Consider the following 21,962-nt stretch of genomic DNA (forward strand, 5'->3'; position numbering starts at 1 on the left):
TCTCTACCTGTGCAGCTGCCCTCCTGGAAGCCCGGGTTGAGAGGGACCCGACTCATTCAGCAGGCCGTCTATGCTCGGGGTAAGCCCGAGTGCGTCGGCAAGGTCTCCCCGGCATGGGATCCGGCATCCGGTAAGCTAAAGGGCATCAGTGGGGCAAGCTGGGATGGTTCCAACTGCCCATGGCCTCCTCTCAGCCTTACCCCACCTCACCCCAACCAGAGAGGTTGGCAGGCTCCCTCTGGCGGTGCCTCCCTTCTTGAAGGCAGGATTCTTCCCTCCAAAGCAATGGATCATGACCTGGCTGGTCCTTCTTTCTCTCCGATCTTGGCCTCAATCTAAGTTTCAGTTATGTGAATAACATTATCCCTTACCTATCAGGAATTGTATAGGTTTTAAAATACACACACACACACACACACACACACACTTTGGAATATTTATATCAAAATGCATAGGTTTGGAATAATACTGCAATGCTTTTTTGTTTGTTTGTTTTGAGACGGAGTTTCGCTCTTGTTGCCCAGGCTGGAGTGCAATGGCGCGATCTCGGCTCACTGCAACCTCCGCCTCCAGGTTCAAGCGATTCTCCTGCCTCAACCTCCCAAGTAGCTGGGATTACAGGCATGTGCCACCTGTATACACCACGCCTGGCTAATTTTGTATTTTTAGTAGAGATGGAGTTTCTCCATGTTGGTCAGGTTGGTCTCGAACTCCTGACCTCAGGTGATTTGCCCACCTCAGCCTCCCAAAGTGCTGGGATTACAGGTGTGAATCACTGCGCCCGGCCTGTAATGCTTTTTTTTTAATTTTAATTTTTTTGTGGAGACAGGGTCTCACTATATGACTTAGGCTGGTCTTGAACTCCTGGGACTCAAGCAATCCTCCTGTTTTGACCTCCCAAAGTTCTAGGATAACAGGTGTGAGCCACCACATCTGGCCTGCAATGCTTTTTTTGGCCAAATATAAGTTAGCTATATTAAATGAGACTAATAGTGATGTTTAATGATACGAAATAAGACCTGGGTAATATAAACCACCTTTTATGTGATTATTAATATTTTTTATGGTAAGCTGTATGTGTACAATGATAGAAATGAGGTTCAAAAGCCAAGCAGGTATGCCTGGGATAAGTCATAGCCTTTTGTTAGCTTTATGCCACTAACATTCATTCACAAGGTACATACTATATTCAAGGACAGCACTATGGTCTGAATGTTTGCATCCCTCCAAAATTCACATGTTGAAATCTTCTTTTTTTTCTTTTTCTTTTCTTGTTTTCTTTTTTACAGGTAGCCTTCTGAGCCAGAGTAGGCTCAGAGACTCCCTCATACGTTGAAATCAAATCCCAGTGTTTTGCCTTTAAGAGGTGGGGCCGTTGGATCTTGAGGGCAGAACCCTCGTGAATGGGAATAATCCCGTCATAAAAGAGGCCTGAGGGAGTTTGCTGGTCCCTTTTCTCCTTCAGCCATGTAAGAATGCAGCAAGAAGCTGCCCTGTATGAAGCAGAGGGCCCTCACCAGGCACCGAATCTGGTGGCACCTTGATGTTGAAATTCTCGGCCTTCAGAACTGTGAGCAATAAAATTCTGCACTTTTTTTTTTCTTTGAGATGGAGTCTTGCTCTGTCATCCAGGCTGGAGTGCAGTCGTGCAATCTCGGCTCACTGCAAACTCCACCTCCCAGGTTCAAACTATTCTCCTGCTTCAGCCTCCAGACTAGCTGGGATTGCAAACTCCACCTCCCAGGTTCAAACTATTATTCTGCTTCAGCCTCCAGATTAGCTGGGATTGCAAACTCCACCTCCCAGGTTCAAACTATTCTCCAGCTTCAGCCTCCAGATTAGCTGGGATTGCAAACTCCACCTCCCAGGTTCAAACTATTCTCCTGCTTCAGCCTCCAGAGTAGCTGGGATTACAGGCGCCCGCCACCACCCCCAGCTAATTTTTGTAGTTTTAGTAGAGATGGGGTTTCGTCATGTTGGCCAGGCTGGTCTGAACTCCTGATCTCAAGAGATCTGTCTGCCTCAGGCTCCCAAAGTGCTGGGATTATAGGGGTGATCCACCGCAGCCGGCCACATTCTGCTTTTTATAAATTACCCAGTCCGAGGTATTTTGTTATAGCAACCCAAATGGACTAAGACAATGTATTTAGACTGGAGGGCATGGGGTTTGGGGTTAGATATTTGAAACCGCAGAGAGATGGACTATGCCTCGCCTTCGTCTACAGGGCTAGGACAGGTTCTGAGGAGTGTCTGCAGTGTCAGCTGGATGATGCAGTATTCAAACAGAACACAGAAAATGGAATTCCTTAACTCTTGCTTTGCTTCTGTCTTCTCAAAAAAGAACATTTTTCAAGTCAAAAGAACAAATCAAACCTATAAGGAGATTGTATGAGAATATTTTCATAGTAAAGAACATGGAAAGACTGTGGAGGTGATTGAGAAATCTTTTGGATGATCTCTAGGAATCATGAAAAACAACAGAGCCAGCAAGATGGGAAAATGTAATTCTAATTTTCAAAAAAAAAAAAAAGAAGGTGGATTCTATGACCTGTAGACCAGTAAGCTTGAGATTGATTCTCGGTGGGAGTCTTGAAGAGAATGCTAGAAGGTGGTTTCCGAGCTCTTAGAAACCAGGAGGCAGTGATTATAAAGAGTCAGCCCCATGTCACTAAAAGCAAATTGTGTTAGCCTGAATCCATCTCCTTTTCTGATAGGATTACTCCACTGGCAAACTTAGAGATACAAGATCGATATGGTCCCGCTACATGTCAGAAAGGAAACTGACATAGTTGCTTGGGGACCCTGGGGATAAGGTAGAGAGGCAGAGTGTCACTCGCAGTTTTTAGATCACAAAGAACAGAAACAAATTCTAGTGAGTCTGAACAGAAAAGGGATTTTATTCAAGGATATAGGGAAGTTTACCAGCTCTTCAGAAGGGCCAGACAATCAGGCTCGGATATCCTAAATCTGATATGTGATTTATGGATTTTTGGATGCACAGCCGCATCCACAATCACAGCCCTGGTCTTTGGAGGGCACGACAGCTTGTCCACATCGGCACGAACACCATGGTTTGCCCTGCTGACACCCTAACACTAACCCTGGTGTCCTGAAAAGGGTATAAAGCGGTCCCCATCCTCTGCCAGAACAGAGTCCTTAGAGTCCCAACGTTTTTGCCTCTCCAGCTCCTGAGTCAAAGTTCAGCCCGATGCCTCTGTTTGGTGGAGCCCAGATCACATGCCCACACCTTAGCTATGGAGGGAGCTGGGAAAGCTAGGTGCTGACATGTTTCACTTCTCATAGGAGGAGGTGGTCTCTGCCTTCTGGCAGACTCACAAAGTAGGTAATTCTCCCACACAGAAAGGGGGGTCAGATGATAAGCTGCCGTAAAGAGTGGCTAATGTTGTCCTCACAGGGGTTGAGGGATAGGCTAATTGTCCTCACAGGAGTTGAGGGATAGGCTAATGTTGTCCTCACAGGGGTTGAGGGATAGGGTAATTGGTTGGTTTTTAACGGGTTGAAGGATCATAGCCAAAGCTTGCTAATTAATTGATTCTTTTTCATCCAGAGGACTGTTTTTATTGGAATACCACAGGACTCTGCATTTTCATGCCACATGAAGGTTTGTTGTTGTTGTTGTGTGTGTTTTTTTTAATCAGTGGCCTGGCTAAAGACCAAAAATAAACTTTTGTATTTGCAGGTGACACAGAGCATGAGTGGAATACTAATACATTCAAGGGCAAAATCAGAACGCCAGAAGATCTCTAAAAGTCTGAATGAATCAGCGCATATTACAAGATAAAGTCCATAATGGTAAATGGAAGGCTCTGGTCTTGATCTATAAAATCCAGCCACTCAAATATGTAGTTGCTGGTAAGAAAAAAAGCCATAATTTAATGTGGTTGCCAAGAAAGCTCATTAAATCCTCGGCTGCATTAATAGATGTGCGGTATTTACAACAAATTCTTCTGCCTCATTCTGCACCGGAGAGACCACAGCTGAGCCCTGTGCCAAGCTGTGTGCACCGCAGTTTTCAAAGGGCTCGACAAGTTGGAGGCTGTTCAGAGGGGAGCAGCAGGGTGGTAAACACTCTCAGCCCCTGGGTAGAGGAAGAATGATACCACCACAGGACCTTGGCGGTGAAGAAGGGCCACGGGGGAAGCGATGAGATAGTGGCCCTGATTAGCTACAGAGCTTTCACATGGAAGATGGGTGCAATTTATTCCACGGGGTATCAAGGCATGAAATTAGGTACAATCGATGTAAATTACAGGGAATCTTCAATTTAAGAAAGGGTTTCCATTGGAGCAACCCCAAAATGGATGAGTCTGTGTTGGGAGGGAGCAAGTTACCTCCCTGTCACTGAAGACGTTCAGATTCGAGACTGGATGGCCAGCAGCCAGGGGTGCTGTCAAGGGGCCTCAAGCTATGTTTAGTTGAAATGAACTTTCAGCCTTAAGGGTCTTTTTTTTTTTATGAAAACATAAAGCATTACAAAGGAGAGAGAGGCCAGGTGTGGTGGCATATGCCAATGGTCTCAGCTACTCGGGAGGTGAGGTAGGAGGATCTTTTGAGCCCAGAAGATAGAGGCTGCAGTGAACCGTGACTGCACCACTGCCTGGGTGACAGAGTGAGACTCTGTCTCTAATGTTAAAAACCATAGAGACATTTAATTTAACAGAGTTTAATTGAGCAAAAAATGATTTGTGAACAGGGCAGCCCCTGGACCAGAAGCTCCAGCTTAGGCACATGGTGGAGAAAGATTTATGGACCGAAAAAGGAAAGGGATGTACGGGAAGCAGAAGTGAAGCACAGAAAGAGCCAGGTTGGTTACGGCTTGATGATTGCTTTATTTGTTCATGGTTTGAAGAACTGCCTGTCTTTGCCCGGAACTCGGTGATTGACACAAGGGTAGGCAGCCGTCTGTTTACGCACTCAGTCAGGTGACAGTTCACTATGCACGAGCAGAGCTTTAGGCAGAACGTAAACTATAAAGGAGGCAGCTTTAAGATCAACTTAATTTTATACTACAGAAATTTTTTTAAATTTAAAAACATTTTTAAAGGTAATATAATGTGGCTCTAATGTGCATGTGAAGATTTAAACTACATTTTTAGTTTTTTTTTAAAAAAGGAAGTTTTGTGGCCATGAGGATGCTGACAAAGATTGCTTGGGATGCACACAGGCAGCTGCAAAGCCTGGGAGGAGGGGTGCTGCCAGGCCGGGCTCTCCACTGGCCACGGCCAGAATCTTCCTGGGCCTGTTTGGTTTGGCCTCTGTGAGCGTGGGCCACAATCACGGGGAAATAAATTGCTAGGAAGTCAATTCCTCTCTGAAGGAAGGACTCCAAACAGAGCCGAGGCTGCTGGCCGCCCACACAAGCCAACAAGCTATTCCCTGGGGGCAACCACTAAGCTCTAACCAGACAACCGGTAATCTCTTATTCATTCTCTATTGAATTCTTGGGCTACACTCAATTTATAATAGAACTTAAAGAATGTCCTCATTTTACCTACAGGGTTTGTAATGTTTTTATTTCAATTCCTCGTGAATCATTATAGTCATGGATAGCTGGAACCGCAGCTTCCCTGTAGACAGGGGAGAGGGGAACAAGTGAAATTATTCCAGAGAAAGCAAACAGGGACGTTTAGCTCCAGGGCACATGGAGAGCCACAGTCTGAGTCTCTCACCTGCATACCAGGAGATACATAATTCAGAGGCCTAACAAAGGGAGGCGGAGTAGTCAAACTGGTTGAACACCTGGTCCGCTGTAGCCAGCTAAACAGGGCTGGTGTCTGTGAGGTGTTCCTAATCATTGTGGATGACATTTAAAGAGAACACTCGTAGCAAATGTTGCATTAGAATTTTCTGCTTCCAAGATACCAGTCAGAGTCGGCGGGGTGAGAAATCAGGGAAAGAACAGATACCCTACTACTTATCATATTGCCTTACAGTATACATCATGAAAGTAATTATGATTTTCTTTTTGAGATGGAGTATCGCTCTCTCTCCCAGGCTGGAGTGCAGTGGCATGATCTCAGCTCACTGCAACCTCCACCTCCTGGATTCAAGTGATTCTCCTGCCTCAGCCTCCTGAGTAGCTGGGACTACAGGCACCTGCCACCACGCTTGCCTAATTTTTGTATTTTTGGTAGAGAGAGGGTTTCATCACGTTGGCCAGGCTAGTCTCAAACTCCTGACCTCAGGTGATCCACCTGCCTCAGCCTCCCAAAGTGTTGGGATTACAGGTGTGAGCCACCACACATGGCCTAAGTATGATTTTTAAGATGACAACAGGGCTATCAATGTTCATGTCTTTGTGTCCTCTATGAGATCGATGTATCTCTTGCCTGAACGCTTCCCCAGATTAGATTTCTGGAAGCTCAAAGTAGTGCTGATCGCTGTCTAGTCCTGGTCTTGCAATCACACCCCACCAAATGTAGGCAAACTGTCAGTGTACAAGGCTGCCTCTGTGGTGGGAACATTTTGGGAACATAAAAGGAAGGTAGGGATTTCTTTTTTTTTTTTTTTTTTGAGACGGAGTCTCACTTCGTCACCCAGGCTGGAGTGCAGTGGCACGATCTTGGCTCACTGCAACCTCCACCTCCTGGGTTCAAGTTTTTCCTGCCTTAGCCTTCTGAGTAGCTGGGACTACATGCGCCCACCACCATGCCCAGCTAATTTTTGTATTTTTAATAGAGATGGGGTTTCACCATGTTGGCCAGGATGGTCTTGATCTCTTGACCTTGTGATCCACCTGCCTCGGCCTCCCAAAGTGCTGGGATTACAGGCGTGAGTCACTGCACCCAACCTGAGGGCAGGGATTTCTAATGTGTAGTGGGTTTCAAGTTTACAGTGACATCTCAGAGGTGCAAAAATGAAACATTATTTCTCTATAACTGTAATCAATTTACTTACAAAGTAGTGGACAACTCTTAATCTTGGCACTTTAGGATCATTGACACCCTTCTGGTTTCAAAGCTTTTTAAGGATAACTCCTCAGTCAATCCAGGATTTTAATTCCATCAGGGCCACGCTCCCTCATCTCCCCCTCTGGATGAGCTCCAGGTCTGTCCCATGCTTCCTATTCTCTGGCCCACCTTGACCTTGGAGACATCTTGTTGCCTTGGTGGTAGGTGTCAGTCTTGGTCACTGTTGCCTTCACCATTGACCCAGTTGGTCAACCGCTCTAAGGCAGCAAGAGGAGAGATGGCTGCTCCCTGCCGGCCAGGCCCCATCACTGCAGTGGCGGTGCTGCTCTGGCCAAGGCTTCGTTCTCTGCCACCTTCCTCGCCCTCACCAGGTGCTATGGGCTCTTCCCCTGATTTCCCCACACAGGAAGGAAGTTGGGGAGACTCAGGTGGGGCGGTTCTTGGAGGCCCATTTTCAGTCCAGGTCTGCCCTGCCCGCCTTTCCACTCTGCGTCTCTCCCCTCTCATGTTCTTGTGGTGCTGGAGGCAAGGGTTTTAGAGCAAACGAGGGCCAAGTCCCTTCTGCCCTTACCCCTGTACGCTCTGTCCCCTGCCAGTGAAATGTCGGCTAAGGAGGCAGAGCCACCGCCCCCTCGGGAAGAAGCACACCTCTATCTGTGACTCTTACAACTCCTCTCCTCCCCCATATCTGCTCCCCAGTTCCCTGGGTGCTGAGCCAGGAAAGCTTTTATTGCCCCCCACCCCCCACCCCCCGCCGATAACCTTTTGCAGTCCCAGGAAAGCTGTGTTTTTAATGCTTATCTTAAAAAAAAATTTTTTTTTTTGAGACAGAGTCTCATTCTGTTGCCCAGGTTGGAGTGCAGTGGTGCAAACTTGGCTCACTGCAACCTCCACCTCCCAGGTTCACGCCATTCTCCTGCCTCAGCCTCCTGAGTCGCTGGGACTACAGGTGCCCGCCACCACGCCTGGCTAATTTTTTGTATTTTTAGTAGAGACGGGGTTTCACTGTGTTAGGCAGGATGATCTCCTGACCTCGTGATCTGCCCACCTCTGCCTCCCAAAGTGCTGGGATTACAGGTGTGAGCCACCGTGCCTGGCCAAAAAATTTTTTTGTTTAAGGAATAGGGTCTTGCTATGCTCAGGCTGGCCTCGATCTCCTGGGCTCAAGCAATCCTCCTGCCTCAGCCTCCTGAGTAGCTGGGAATACAGATGTGTGCCACCATACCCGGACAGGAAAGCAATTTGTATTACTTTCTTTTGTGGTGGAGAAATGGCCTTGTGCCATGACCTGCATCCTTAGAGCAGGGCGTCCAATACCTTGGCTTTCCTGGGCCACATATAAAATATTCTAACACTAAATGATAGCTAATTAGCTTTTAAAAAAATCAAAAAGTCTCATAATGTTTTAAGAAAGTTTATGAATTTGTGTTGGGCTGCATTCAAAGCCATCCTGGCTGCAGATTGGACAAACTTGCTTTACCCTAACACCTATAATGCTATGCTCTGTCCTCCAAGCTTTTACATCATCTTGCTCATTTATGCCTAGAGTTCCATTATTGGAATGCTAAGCATGTGGGAGTTATTTATATCCTACTGCTCAAGGCATTACTAAGGTCTGATTTTTCAAATTAAAAAATTGCCACCTCAGCCATAAATGGGTTAAAACTAAGCCATTTTGAAATTCAGAACAAAACTACCTCTCTCTCACGTGACTAGCTCTTTCAAGCGACTGTGGCTTTGGATGTTGTGAATTATCCATCTGCTTTGTTCTCACTGTTTTCACTTTCTCCTTAAGTAATGAATGCCACTGAGCCAATGGGGGCAGAGTAAATAACTCTGAAGAAAAAAAACCTCAGTTTAAAATTTTAAAATATTATTTTTAATTTTTGATAACTCATATGCCTTCACTCCAAGTAAATGAAGATCAAAATATGTGAATAAAAGTCAAGATGACAGGCCGGGTGTGATGGCTCACGTCTGTATTCCCAGCACTTTGGGAGGCTGAAGCAGGCGGATCCTGAGGTCAGGAGTTCAAGACCAGCCTGACCGACGTAGTTGAACCCCCTCTCTACTAAAAATACAAAAATTAGCCAGGTATGGTGGCGCACGCCTGTAGTCCCAGCTACTCATGAGGCTGAGGCAGGAGAATCACTTGAACTCGGGAGGCAGAGGTTGCAGTGAGCCGAGACCATGCCATTGCACTCCAGCCTGGGTGACCAAAAAAAAAAAAAATTCAAGATGACATCAATCTACTTTGTCCCAATCGTGGTGTAGCTTGAGTAAGGAAAAGCAGATGCCCTCGTTATAGGTCAAAGTCTCTCACCAATGTTGTTCATGTTTCTGTTTTTAAATCATCCACAAAGAAAATCTCACGTAGGTCACACTGTCCTCACTGAAATCTAGTGGAGCCCCAAACCATCTGTATTCCTGTTTTCACCTATAAGAACTGACAGATTTTTTTTGAAGGGCAGGGGGAAGGGATCTTGCTCTGTTGCCTAGGCAGGAGGAGTGCAGAGGTGTGATCATAGCTTACTGCAGCCTTGACCTCTTGGGCCCTGGCGATCCTCCCACCTCAGCCTCTTTAGTAGCTGGGACTACAGGTATGCACCACCATACCCAGCTAATTTTTTGTATTTTCAGTAGAGACAGGGTTTTGCCATGTTGCCCAGGCTGGTCTTGAACCCCAAGCCTCAAAGGATCCGCCCACCTCGGCCTCCTAAAGTGCTGGGATTACAGGCATGAGCCACCTCATCTGGCAGAACTAATTTTTTTTTTTTTTTTTGAGATGAAGTTTCGCTCTTGTTACCCAGGCTGGAGTGCAGTGGGGCGATCTCAGTTCATTGCAACCTCTGCCTCGCAGGTTCAAGTTATTCTCCTCAGCCTCCCGAGTAGCTGGGATTACCAGTGTGCACCATCATGCCTGGCTAATTTTTGTATTTTTAGTAGAGATGGGGTTTTGCCATTTTGGCCAGGCTGATCTCAAACTCGTGACCTCACGTGATCCACCCGCCTTGGCCTCCCAAAGTGCTGGTATTACCGTGAGCCACCGCGCCTGGCCCAGTGGAAATGATGTTTAATGAGGCAGAGGGAGCAGCATTTGATTCACAGACATTTCGTGTATACTGTTTTCACAGTTTACCACATGCTGCAGGGGCAGAGGTGGATCCGGGTTTTGGAAGGCCTGAAGCTTACAGAGTCTGGGTACCCTTTCTAAGTAGAAGAATATAGAGTTATGTAGATAAAATTAGTTATCACACAATGAGTAAAGAATTTACAGCAAATCACATTATCAAAAGCTAACAAACCACACAAAATCACAAAACTCCAAAAAATACATCATATTTTATTAATTAACCAGTTGCTATACTTTTTTTTTTTTTTTTTTTTTTTTTTGAGACAGAGTCTTGCTCTGTCACCCAGACTGGAGTGCAGTGGCGCGATCTCGTCTCACTGCTACCTCTGCCTCCCAGGTTCAAGCAATTCTCCAACCTCAGCCTCCTGAGTAGCTGGGACTACAGGCACGTGCCACCATGCCCAGCTAAGTTTTGGATTTTTTTAGTAGAGACAGGGTTTTGCCACGTTGGCCAGTCTGGTCTCGAACTCCTGACCTCAGTTGATCCGCCCGCCTTGGCCTCCCAGAGTGCTGGGATTATAGGCGTGAGCCACTGTGCCTCGCCCACTTGTTAAACTTCTACCGTACTCCCTCACTCCTTATATTTTTTTGGCTGTGTATTCTTACCTGACCTTTTGAGAAAAAACAATTTTATAATTTCATTTTCTCTAAAGAGAATAGAATCATTCAGTTTTTCCTCTGGCATGGTTGATTGGAATGTACTTATATATAGTTTGAAATTTTTGTTTGGTAATGTCATTTAAAATTTTCTTTTCTTTTTTTTTTTTTTTTGAGACCAAGTCTCACTCTGTTGCCCAGGCTGGAGTGCAGTGGCATGATCTCAGCTCACTGCAACCTCCACCTCTTAGGTTCCAGTGGTTCCCCTATGTTAGCCTCCCAAGAAGCTGGGATAATAGATGTGTGCCACGACACCTGGCTAATTTTTGTATTTTTAGTAGAGATGGGGGTTTCACCATGTTGGCCAAGCTGGTCTCGAACTCCTGACCTCAGGTGATCGCCCACCTCGGCCTCCCAAAGTGTTGGGATTACAGTGTGAGCCACTGCACCCGGCCTGTCATTTAAAATTCTATCTAAGGTTGTTGTTAAATTTGGCATAACCTCTATCAAGTTCTCTTGATATACATACAAGTTATAAAATTGGAAAGAATGTTCCCCCAGACTGGTTTCTGGCTCCAAACTGTGTTTTATGTTCATGAGACACATACTTGTGGTGCCAGAAGCCACAGCACGCATTTATATCGTTATGCAAATTTTGGCCTGCACCTTCATGTCCTGATGCCCAGCGAGTTGGCATGGCCGGGGGAGGGGAATGTTTTCCTGGAAGCTATTCCTACATCAGGATGAGTAGCAATAACTTCAACTATGCACAGACACATCTGCAAATCAGATGACTGTGTTTTACCAAGTCCAACTAAATGTATCCCTAACTCAACTTGCCGTTAGCCGGTTCCCCAAAATGCTCGCAGCCACTTCTAGGACCCATGACACAAGGGGTGTCAGAGCAATGCAAATGGTCTTGATCCCCTAAAGTTACAATTTCTTACTTTTAGAAATTTTATATATAAACACACACACACGCCGGGCGCGGTGGCTCAAGCCTGTAATCCCAGCACTTTGGGAGGCGGAGACGGGCGGATCACGAGGTCAGGAGTTCGAGACCATCCTGGCTAACACGGTGAAACCCCGTCTCTACTAAAAAAAAAAAAAATACAAAAAGCTAGCCGGGCAAGGTGGCTGGCGCCTGTAGTCCCAGCTACTCGGGAGGCTGAGGCAGGAGAATGGCGTAAACCCGGGAGGCGGAGCTTGCAGTGAGCTGAGATCCGGCCACCGCACTCCAGCCTGGGCGACAGGCGAGACTCCGTCTCAAAAAAAAAAAAAAAAACACACACACACACATAGCTAAGGGTCCTTGTAAGGCCTTGGAAGGAGCCCGTGCAAATGAGGGATTCTGAAGCTTCAACCCCATTAGCTTCACTGCGCAGACATAGCTGATGGGGTGGGAGGATGCTGAGCAAAGCCAGAAATCAGGTTCTTGCTGAGAAGACCAGCACAAAAGACCACAATGCCACAGTCCGCAGTCCAGTGACTTGCTGACTGTGTCACTTGAAGGAGAGATGCGGGTGGGATAAATAAAGCCCTGCATGGCAGCTCAGAGAGAGCCGGGGGGGTTTTCTGCAGGGCCCGGTACCCACAGTTACATCGCCCTCTTGGTACCGCCTCATCATGATGAGTTTCAAGAGAGAATTAAACAATGTCTCTCCTCTCTCAACGTTTTGAATGCTAAAGAGTTGTGATTTTTGTTAGCGCCCTGTTTTTGTTATTACTGTTTCTAATTCAGATGGCTGATCAAACTCAGTGTTTTCTGATGCATCTGTGAACAAAGATTACACTTAGATAATGTCTAAAATGCAGTGTCAGCTGAGTGCAGTGACTCACGCCTGTAATCTCAGCACTTAGGGAGGCCAAGGCAGGAGGATTGCTTGAGCCAAGAAGTTTGAGACCAATCTGAGCCATATTGTGAGGCCCCATTTCCACAAAAAATTTAAAAATTAGCCTGCAGTCCCAGCTATTTGGGAGGCTGAGGTGGGATGATCCTTTGAGCCAAGGAGGTTGAGGCTGCAGTGAGCCATGATCATGCCACTGCACTCCAGCCTGGGTGACAGAGTGAGACCCTGTCTCAAAAAAATTAAAATAATAAAGCAAAATAAAATAAAATGCAGTGACACTTCCACCCTCCTATGCTGGAGTTTGGTGGGGGAGCACATTGATTTAGATGCCACAAAAGCAGCATTTAGCTGTGGAATCACAGTTGTTACCCATTTGGGCATATTTTACTCTGCCTGGAAAAGTTAATGTGTTTCACGGTTGCTACTAGGGGAGGACGCAGGTCCTGGGAGATCCTGGTTCAACAATGACTGTCTTATGTAACAGAGTCATTCTCTTTATGACCACCTTAGGAACCACTAAGGAACAAAATAAGAAATACACAGAACTGATTGTGAAACTGCCCTTTCTCCCTGCGATTCAGAGGGGAAAAAGATAAAGCCACACAGCCCTGGGGCCTCTTGCTTAAGAACGCATCTCAGTTTAACTGCCAAGGCCATTATGATAACAAAAGTCAGTATGGAGGCGTGAACATCAGGGGCTATTCAAGGACACTTCTCTGATCACTGCCATGTCTATCTGCTGTGATCAGGACTATTTTATAAACACCCTTCCTACCCCATGCAATCAGAATTTTAGGGACGATGCTTCAGTAATGATCTTTTTTTCCTCATTCCTCCCTATTTTCTCTTTCCTCTGAATAGCTGCCAAAGTAACTAGAGTCATATAATTTTAGAGCTGGAAGCTCAGGGAGAGAGGCTTGGATCCTGATGACCCAAGCACGGGAGGGACCTGAAAAAATGTGAGCAGTGCTCCGTTGTTGATCCCACACATTTACTTAATATGAGCTGGTGTGGGCGGAGGGTTATGTTGGAAAGGCTGCAGCTTTCTGTGCCCCACATACGTGAGATAAAACCTGGGGAAAGGGGAAAATCTGGGAGTGTTGGTTTAAATTAGAAAGGCTCTGGTTTTTATTTGATACTAAACAAATCATGTAGTTTACAAGTCCTGTGACAGTCTAAGAGTTAACCAGCAGTTTTTAACATGCTACACAGGGTCTGAGAAACACAGCCGCCAAGATGGGGGCTTTGAAAATATGAGACATCTGTAAATAATAACCTTTGGGTACTTCACCTGTGGTTGTTTCTTTATATTACTTCTGTGTGTTTGTGTGTGTGTTTGTATGTGTGTTTGTGTGTGTGTGTGTGTGTTTGTATGTGTGTATGTGTGTGTGTGTATGTGTGTGTTTGTGTGTGTGTATGTTTGTGTGTGTGTATGTGTGTGTATGTGTGTGTGTGTTTGTATGTGTGTGTATGTGTGTATATGTGTGTTTGTATGTGTGTGTGTATGTGTGTGTATGTGTGTGTGTTTGTATGTGTATGTGTGTGTGTTTGTATGTGTGTATGTGTGTGTTTGTATGTGTGTATGTGTGTGTGTATGTGTGTGTGTATGTGTGTGTTTGTGTGTGTGTGTATGTGTGTATGTGTGTGTTTGTGTGTGTGTATGTGTGTATGTGTGTGTTTGTGTGTGTGTATGTGTTTGTGTGTGTGTGTTTGTGTGTGTGTGTGTGTTTGTATGTGTGTGTGTGTGTTTTGAGACAGGGTCTCTTGTCAGCCAGGCTACAGTGCAGTGGCGTGATCTCGGTTCACTGCAACCTCCACCTCCTGGGTTCAAGCAATTCTCCTGCCTCAACCTCCCAAGTAGCTGGGATTACAGGCACTTGCCACAATGCATGGCTAATTTTTGTATTTTTAGTAGAGATGGAGTTTCGCCATGTTGGCCAGGCTGGTCTTGAACTCCTGACCTCAGGTGATCCGCCCGCCTTGGCATCCCAAAGTGCTAGGATTACAGGCATGAGCCACCACGCCTGGCATATATTACTTTGTTCTAAAATTAATTTAGGTCTGGCATCCTCTTTTTGTCCCTCAAATGTTATTTTACCAAAACATATATTATTGGGACAAGAGGCAAATTGCATGGCCAAGTTGAATGACGTTATTCTCCACTGTGACAGCTTTTGTTTTTAACTCTAGAATTTGTACATATGGCTTTGGAAACCTCATCCAATACTAAGTAATGAACATACATGAGGATATTACGTATTTTTCAAGCTGCAAGCCCAAGATTTCAAACGCTTTGGTTTATCGCAGAGAACACATCTCTCAAATTGTCCTCAATGAGCGCTGCGGGAGGTACATTCATTCCCCGCTAACCCAGGCAGACTGTATAAATTTTTTCAGAGGGAAGACAGGTGGGGGAGAAGTGGGGATGGTTAATGGGTACAAAAAATATATATATATAGAAAGAATGAATAAGACCTAATATTTGATAGCACAGCAGGGTAACTATAGTCAATAATAATTTAATTGCACATTTAAAAATAATGAAAAGAGTATAACTGGATTGTTTATAACATAAAGGATAAATGCTTAAGGGGACAGATGCCTCGCTTTCCATGAGGTGATTATTATGCATTGCTTGCTTGTATCAAAGTATCTCATGCACCACATAAATATATACCCACAGAAATTAAACATTCACAATTTAATCTTTTTAATTTTTGATTTTTTTTTTTTTTTGAGACAGGCATGGTCTTGGCTCACTGCAACCTCTGCCTCCTGGGTTCAAGCAATCCTAGTGCCTCAGCCTCCGGAATAGCTGGGATTATAGGTGTGTGGCACCACGCCAGCTAATTTTTGTATTTTTAGTAGAGACAGGGTTTCGCCATGTTGGCCAGGCTGAACTCCTGACCTCAGGTGATCTGCCTGTCTTGGCCTCCCAAAGTGCTGAGATTACAGGCGTGAGGCCCTGCGCCTGGACAGCAAGTTTAAAAAAAAAATGGTTCAGAGGGAACCCATTTCCTCTTCTGCTACACAAATAGCCAGGCCTGACTTGCGCTGTTTCTGTCTCCCCAAGAAACAAGCAACAACATCACAAGAAGATATTTCTGTTTGTCTTAACGATCAACATAGATCTGTATGGTTGATTTTGTGCCAGCAACAGGCTTCAGTCACAACAACATGAGATTCTAGGCCTTTTTGCCTGCCATGCTGGACACAGACTGGGCCATAGAGAATAGAAGAACCCGTGTGTTCTGAGTTGTCTGTGAAGAAACATACACGGGGAGAGGGGTAGATATGAGTTACTGGAAGAGTGGAGATGTGTTGGGAATTCTCCAGCGTTCCTTAATTAGACAACTCAGTGATGTTCTTTGGAGCCCAAGACCCCAGGAGGCACTCTGAGTCCCGTGATCTCAGGAAGCTAAAAATGAGGGCAAGAGTCAGTATGGCTTTAAAAATCTCTGATCACTCATCCCCCAGAATGAAATCTGGGACTCAAAAGCTCTGATGGAAATGAAGCAGACTTTAGGAGGTCTGCTTTCGGGGGTGCTCCAAGAGCTGAATGTGAATGTTATTTGTTCCAGAAAGTCCTGGCAACTTGGTGCAGCAAATTTGATCAGCACCATACGTACGACCCGTCTCAGGAACGGTGCCATGCATGTGACTAGGACTGCAAAGCAGCTTGTGTTTGTGGGGGAAATGACAGGCACAGGAAGGAAAAGCTGAGAACACTGAAACTGTTCCTAATCGTGCAGTGGGGAAAAGCGGGCAACTGCCGCGCAGAGGGGCACGTTGGCTGGAAGAGGGGATTGATCGGCAGCGCTGGCGGGAACAGCACAGGCTTGTCGTGTGATCTGACAGAAAAGGCAGCAATCTGGAGGCTCCCCAGATCAGAGAAGAGACATCAAGCCCCAGGAGAAATGGATTTCATTTCTCCCCACCCATCAGCTGGGTGGGAAGCCCGAAGGAGCCTTGCATGGAACTGTGGGAAGGGCTCCTCCGACGCAGAGGGGATGAACTGGAAGCAAGATGCTGACTGTTTCCAAAGGCTTGACAGTCAGAGGCAGGCGTGCTTCAGCCTACTGAGATACTTTACCCAAGAGGATTTCCACTTAGGTTCTGGCTTGAAAGAAATATCCGCTCCCAAATTTCCTCCCATCGAGAGTGCTTCTCCCTACAGAAGGCTAAGGCTCCCAGGTTGTTCCTGGGCACACATTTCTCTCAGGTAGGCTGACTAGTATGTTTAAACTGAAAAGCCGACTTACTGGAAGATTGCTGTCACCCCCCCCACACACCTACCATGTCGCTGGTATGGCCGGTGTTTAACAGACAGTGGTGTTTCCAGTGTGGGCCTGAATGAAAGAAGAAATAAAAAGAGAGGTGCGCCAGAAGCGGTGGTTCAGGCCTGTAATCCCAGTGCTTTGAGAGGCCGAGACAGCAGACCACTTGAGGCCAGGAGTTCAAGACCAGCCTGGTCAACATGGTGAAACCCTGTCCCTACTAAAAATACAAAAATTAGCCGGGTGTGGTGGCATGTGCCTGTGGTCCCAGCTACTCAGGAGGCTGAGACAGGAGAATGCTTGAACCCAGGAGGCGGAGGTTGCAGTGAGCCAAGATTGCACCACTGCACTCCAGTCTGGGCAACAGAGTGAGACTGTGTCAAACAAAACAAAACAAACAAAAAAGAGGAAGCTGGGTGCAGTGGCTCACACCTGTAATTCCAGCACTTTGGGAGGCCGAGGTGGGCAGATCACCTGAGGTTGGGAGTTCGAGACCAGCCTAACCAACATGGAGAAACCCCGTCTCTACTAAAAATACAAAATCAGCCAGGCATGGTGGCACATGCCTGTAATCCCAGCTACTCAGAAGACTGAGGCAGGAGAATCGCTTGAACCTGAGAGGCAGAGGTTGCGGTGAGCTGAGATCGTACCATTGCACTCCAGCCGGGGCAACAAGAGCAAAACTCTGTCTCAAAAAAAAAAAAAAAAAAAAAGTTTCTCAGCTTTGGGAAATGCTGAATTTTCCAGCATGCCTTTGCTCCGAAAAGCACTATGATATAAAGTAACATAGGAACCTTGTCCTTGGAACCAAGCCTAAGCTCGGGGACATGATGTGGGGGTGACATAAAGGAGGCTCCTCTGTCACTGTGCTTGGGTTACAAGTAATTCTCGACATGGGAGCATGTTGACTTCTAACCATCGGTGGCAAAGCTGTGACTTCCCAAACTGGCGGCTGACCTCAAGAGAACTATGATAGACATTGTGGGACCACAGCCTGAAAAAGAATGGCTATCTCCCTCTCTATCCCATGACCTCTAATGGCCAGGTCACCACCATGGCCTTTTGTCCCTGGAGAGGGACAGGAACTTTGGAAAGTGGGGTCGCTCTATTGCTTCCACAGGTCATCTTCCCAGACTTGCCTGAGCCTCAGAATCTCAGTCTTCTGCTCTGTTTTGCACATCTTTTTTGAAAGGTTTTTTTAAAAGTACAAACTGCTGTACAGAAGAATATGCAGAAAATAATTTTTGAAAATAATATAACAGATATCTAAGTATCCACCACCCAGATTGGACAGATATTAACATTTTGTCCCATCTATATCAGATATTATTTATTTATTGTTTATTTATTTTTGAGATGGAATCTTGCTCTGTTGCCAGGCTGGAGTGCAGTGGCGTGATCTCAGCTCACTGCAACCTCTGCCTCCCGGGTTCAAGCGATTCTCCTGCCTCAGCCTCCCAAGTAGCTGGGACCAGAGGCGTGTACCACCATGCCCAGCTAACTTTTGTATTTTTAGTAGAGACAGGGTTTCACCATGTTGGCCAGGATGGTCTCGATCTCTTGACCTCGTGATCTGCCCGCCTCAGCCTTCCACAGTGCTGGGATTACAGGCATGAGCCACCTCACCCAGCCTATTTTTAATTTTTTTAAGACAAGGTCTTGCTCTGTCACCCAGGCTGGAGTGCAGTGGCACGATCTTGGCTCACTGTGGCCTTGACCTTCCAGGTACAAGCGATCCTCCCATCTCAGCCTCCTGCGTAGCTGGGACTACAGGAGCATGCTACCACACTTGACTGATTAAAAAATGTTTTCTTTCTGCAGAGACAGGGTCTTACTATGTTGCCCAGGCTGGTCTTGAACTCCTGGGCTCAAGTGATCCCCCTGCCTCCAGCTCCCAAAGTAATGGGATTACAGGCATAAGCCACCACGCCCAGCCTATATCAGATTTTTTTAAAATTGCAGATAGAATTAAAAACTTGCATATCTATTTTTAGTAGAGGGAAAAACCTAAATAAGTTTATTTCCAGTAAGTTGCTGACTCTACACAACAACTTCCTTTCAGTCTTCAGATCATGGAAACTTTGTGGATTTATGGACAGCACTCAAGCCCCAGAGATCTGCCCCAAACAGAAAGATTGCCAACAAAATGTTTGTCCTAATACTTGAACAAATTTTCCTCAAATTTACATTGTGTATTTTTCTCCACCAGTTTGCTAAATGTCCACAAGGTTAATATCCACCCAGCCAAATGAAAAGATCATTGGGATCAGGTGCGGTGGCTCACGGCTGTTATCCTGTTCCAGCTACTTGGGGAGGCTGAGGTGGGAAGATCTCTCCACCCTGGGAAATCGAGGCCGCAGTGAGCTATGCTCACGCCATTGCACTCCAGCCTGGCCAACAGACAAGAGCCTGCTCTAAAAAGTCAAAATAAAAATAATAAAAGGGCACTGGGTCTCCAAAGGTAACAGGTGTGAAATACACCTAAGCCTATCAGAATTTTGCCCCATGAAATAAGTAAGGATTACTCAATATTTCTGGAAACTCAAGCAACTCTTTAAACAATGTTTACAATTTTTCAATGTCCACATCAGCCAAACCCACGGAAAGCTAAGCATTAATTCACCTATTGTAGGGGAGGCTGGACTATTTAAGGCATCTCTCCTGAATTCTAGTCCTGAATTTGAAATGCAACTCATGTCCACTAGAATGTTCTGTGAATGTTTCAAGCTTGAAACGCCTGCAGTCAAACTTGTTTTCTTTCCATCCAATTATATTCTCTTTCCAATGTCCCCCTTTTTTCATTAAAGGCACCACTATTCTTCCAGCCACCCTGATTCACAGGCTCAGAGCCGGCCTCAATTTCCTTATCTCCTTCGTCTTCCACATCCAATTATTCACTAAATCCTGTTGAATCTTTTCTCAAAGCATTTCTTGCATCTGTGTATTCCGTTCCACTCCCACTGCCACCTTTCAAGTGGGGTATTTTCCGCCTGTGTGGTTCGGCTCCTGCAGCAGATTCTGCCTCTCCCCTTTCTCCTTTCAATGCATTATCAGTATCAGATGAATCTGCTGAAAGAAGCACTGTGTGCCATCCTGCTCAACATAATTCAGTGATTTCCAGGTGGCTTACCAAATAACAGCTTTTAAAAATATCCAGAACCTTCAGTGATTTTCACGATCTTTATATGCCCAGCTTCCTAGACACATCCCTTATTAGGATCCCACTGAAACCTCTGCCCTAGGCACGTGGCACTACTGGCTCGCTAATTTTCTGATTCCTGTTCGATTATTTCTTTGGCCTAAGTCTTCCTTCTCCTCCTTCATGACATGAACCAATCTTCATGGTGCTTAATATGAACCAGATCATCTGGTGGGCTTGTAATACAACAGTGAACAAGACAGAAACAACCCCGGCCTCTATATACTCCTTACAACCTAGTGGAGAAAACAAAAGATGAATAGGCAGTTGGCATGCCAGGCTGTGCAGGAAGAACTGTGACAAGGAAAGACAAGGCCGAGGTGGGCAGATCACTTGAGGTCAGGAGTTCAAGACTGGACTGGCCAACATGGTGAAACCCTGTCTCTACGAACAAACAAAAAAATTAGCTGGGTGTGGTGGTGGGCGCCTGTAGTCATAGCTACTCGGGAGGTTGAGGTGGGAGAATCTCTTGAACCCAGGAGGTGGAGATTGCAGTGAGCTGAGATTGTGCCACTGCACTCCAGCCTAGGTGACAGAATGAGCAGAATGAGACTCTGTCTCAAAAAAAAAAAAAAAAAAAAAGACAGACAAGGACCCCAGAGCCAGGCACGGGGATTCAGAGCAGGCTTTTCAGAGGAAGGCACACACAAGTTATTATCCATTCTTCATGATGGCTAGCGAGGTGAAGGAGAGGGAGAAGGGGCAGAAAAGAACTCTACAGCAGAGAGAATCATCCTGCTCAGCCCCTATCCGTCCTTTAATGCCCACCTCAAATGCCTTTTTTTTTTTTTTTTTGAGATGGAGTCTCGCTTTGTCACCCAGGCTGCAGTGCAGTGGCACCATCTCGGCTCACTGCAACCTCCGCTTCCTGGGTTCAAGCGATTCTCCTGCCTCAGTCTCCTGAGTAGCTGGGATTACAGGTGCCCATCATCATGCCCGGCTAATTTTTGTAATTTTTAGCACAGACAGGGTTTCACCATGTTGGCCAGGCTGGTCTTGAACTCCTGACCTTAGGTGACCCGGCTGCCTGGGCCTCTCAAAGTGTTGGGATTACAGGCGTGAGCCACTGCGACCAGCCTCAAATGCCTTCTTGACCAGACCAGTGGTACTGTGAGAACACAGACTTAAAGTCATCCAGAGCCAAATCCTAACCCTGCCTCTACTACATGATAGTTGTGTACATGACCATGCAAAATTTGCTAATTCTTATTACGAGTCAATCTCTTAATCTGTAAAAATACTCTTTTTTTTTTTTTTTTAACAGGGTCTCCCTCAGTTGTTCGGGCTGGAGTGCAGTGGCACGATCACAGCTCACTGCAGCCTCGACTTCCTGGGCCCAAGCTATCCTTCCGCCTTAGCCTCCTGAGTAGCTAGGACTACAGGCGTGCACCACTATACCAAGCTAATTAAAAGACAATTTTTTTTTTGTAGGGACAGGGTCTCACTATGTTGCCCAGGCTGGTCTCGAACCTCTGGGCTCAAGCGATCTTCCTACCTTAGCCTCCCAAAGTGCTGGGATTACAGGCATGAGCCACTGTGCCCAGCCGAAGTACTCTTATATTACAGAGTGTATTCATTCAATAAATATTAAGCACAAGAACCACATACTCTTCTCGGTGATAAGGATACACTTTAGGATAGAAATCCTGGCTCTTATGGTGTTTACATTCTAGTAAGGAAAAGGTGACAGTAAATAAGATAAATATGTACATTATGGAGTATATTGGAGGGCGATGGATTCTATGGGAAAAATACATCAGAGAAGGGAGATAGAGAGTAGGGGAGAATTGAAACTTTATTCATTTGTTTATTATTTAACTCATTCATTTATTCCAACAAATAGTATTGAAGGTCTGCTACATGCCACGCCCTGTTCTAGGCCCTGGGCATATAGCAGGTAACAACGGACAATAATCTTTGCCTTTATGGAGCTTACATTCTGACGGGAAGGAGAGACAAGAAGCAAAATAAAAA

At 45.9% G+C, this 21,962-nt stretch overlaps 1 long non-coding RNA gene across 4 annotated transcripts in view; it reads left to right on the forward strand.

Annotated features, from left to right (window-relative positions):
• Window positions 1-1,369: 1,369 nt before the first annotated feature.
• LOC126955308 (uncharacterized) overlaps window positions 1,370-21,962 on the forward strand; it is a 54,534-nt gene continuing 33,941 nt past the window's right edge. For 2 of the 4 annotated variants that reach the window (XR_007725882.1, XR_007725883.1), the window contains exons 1-4: window positions 1,370-1,570; window positions 3,569-3,622; window positions 3,701-3,813; window positions 4,715-4,825. This is a non-coding gene — a long non-coding RNA (uncharacterized LOC126955308). The other 2 variants (XR_007725884.1, XR_007725881.1) reach the window with 2 other exon arrangements.

Source organism: Macaca thibetana, chromosome 5, assembly GCF_024542745.1.
Source record: "Macaca thibetana thibetana isolate TM-01 chromosome 5, ASM2454274v1, whole genome shotgun sequence".
NCBI classification, from domain to species: Eukaryota; Metazoa; Chordata; class Mammalia; order Primates; family Cercopithecidae; genus Macaca; species Macaca thibetana.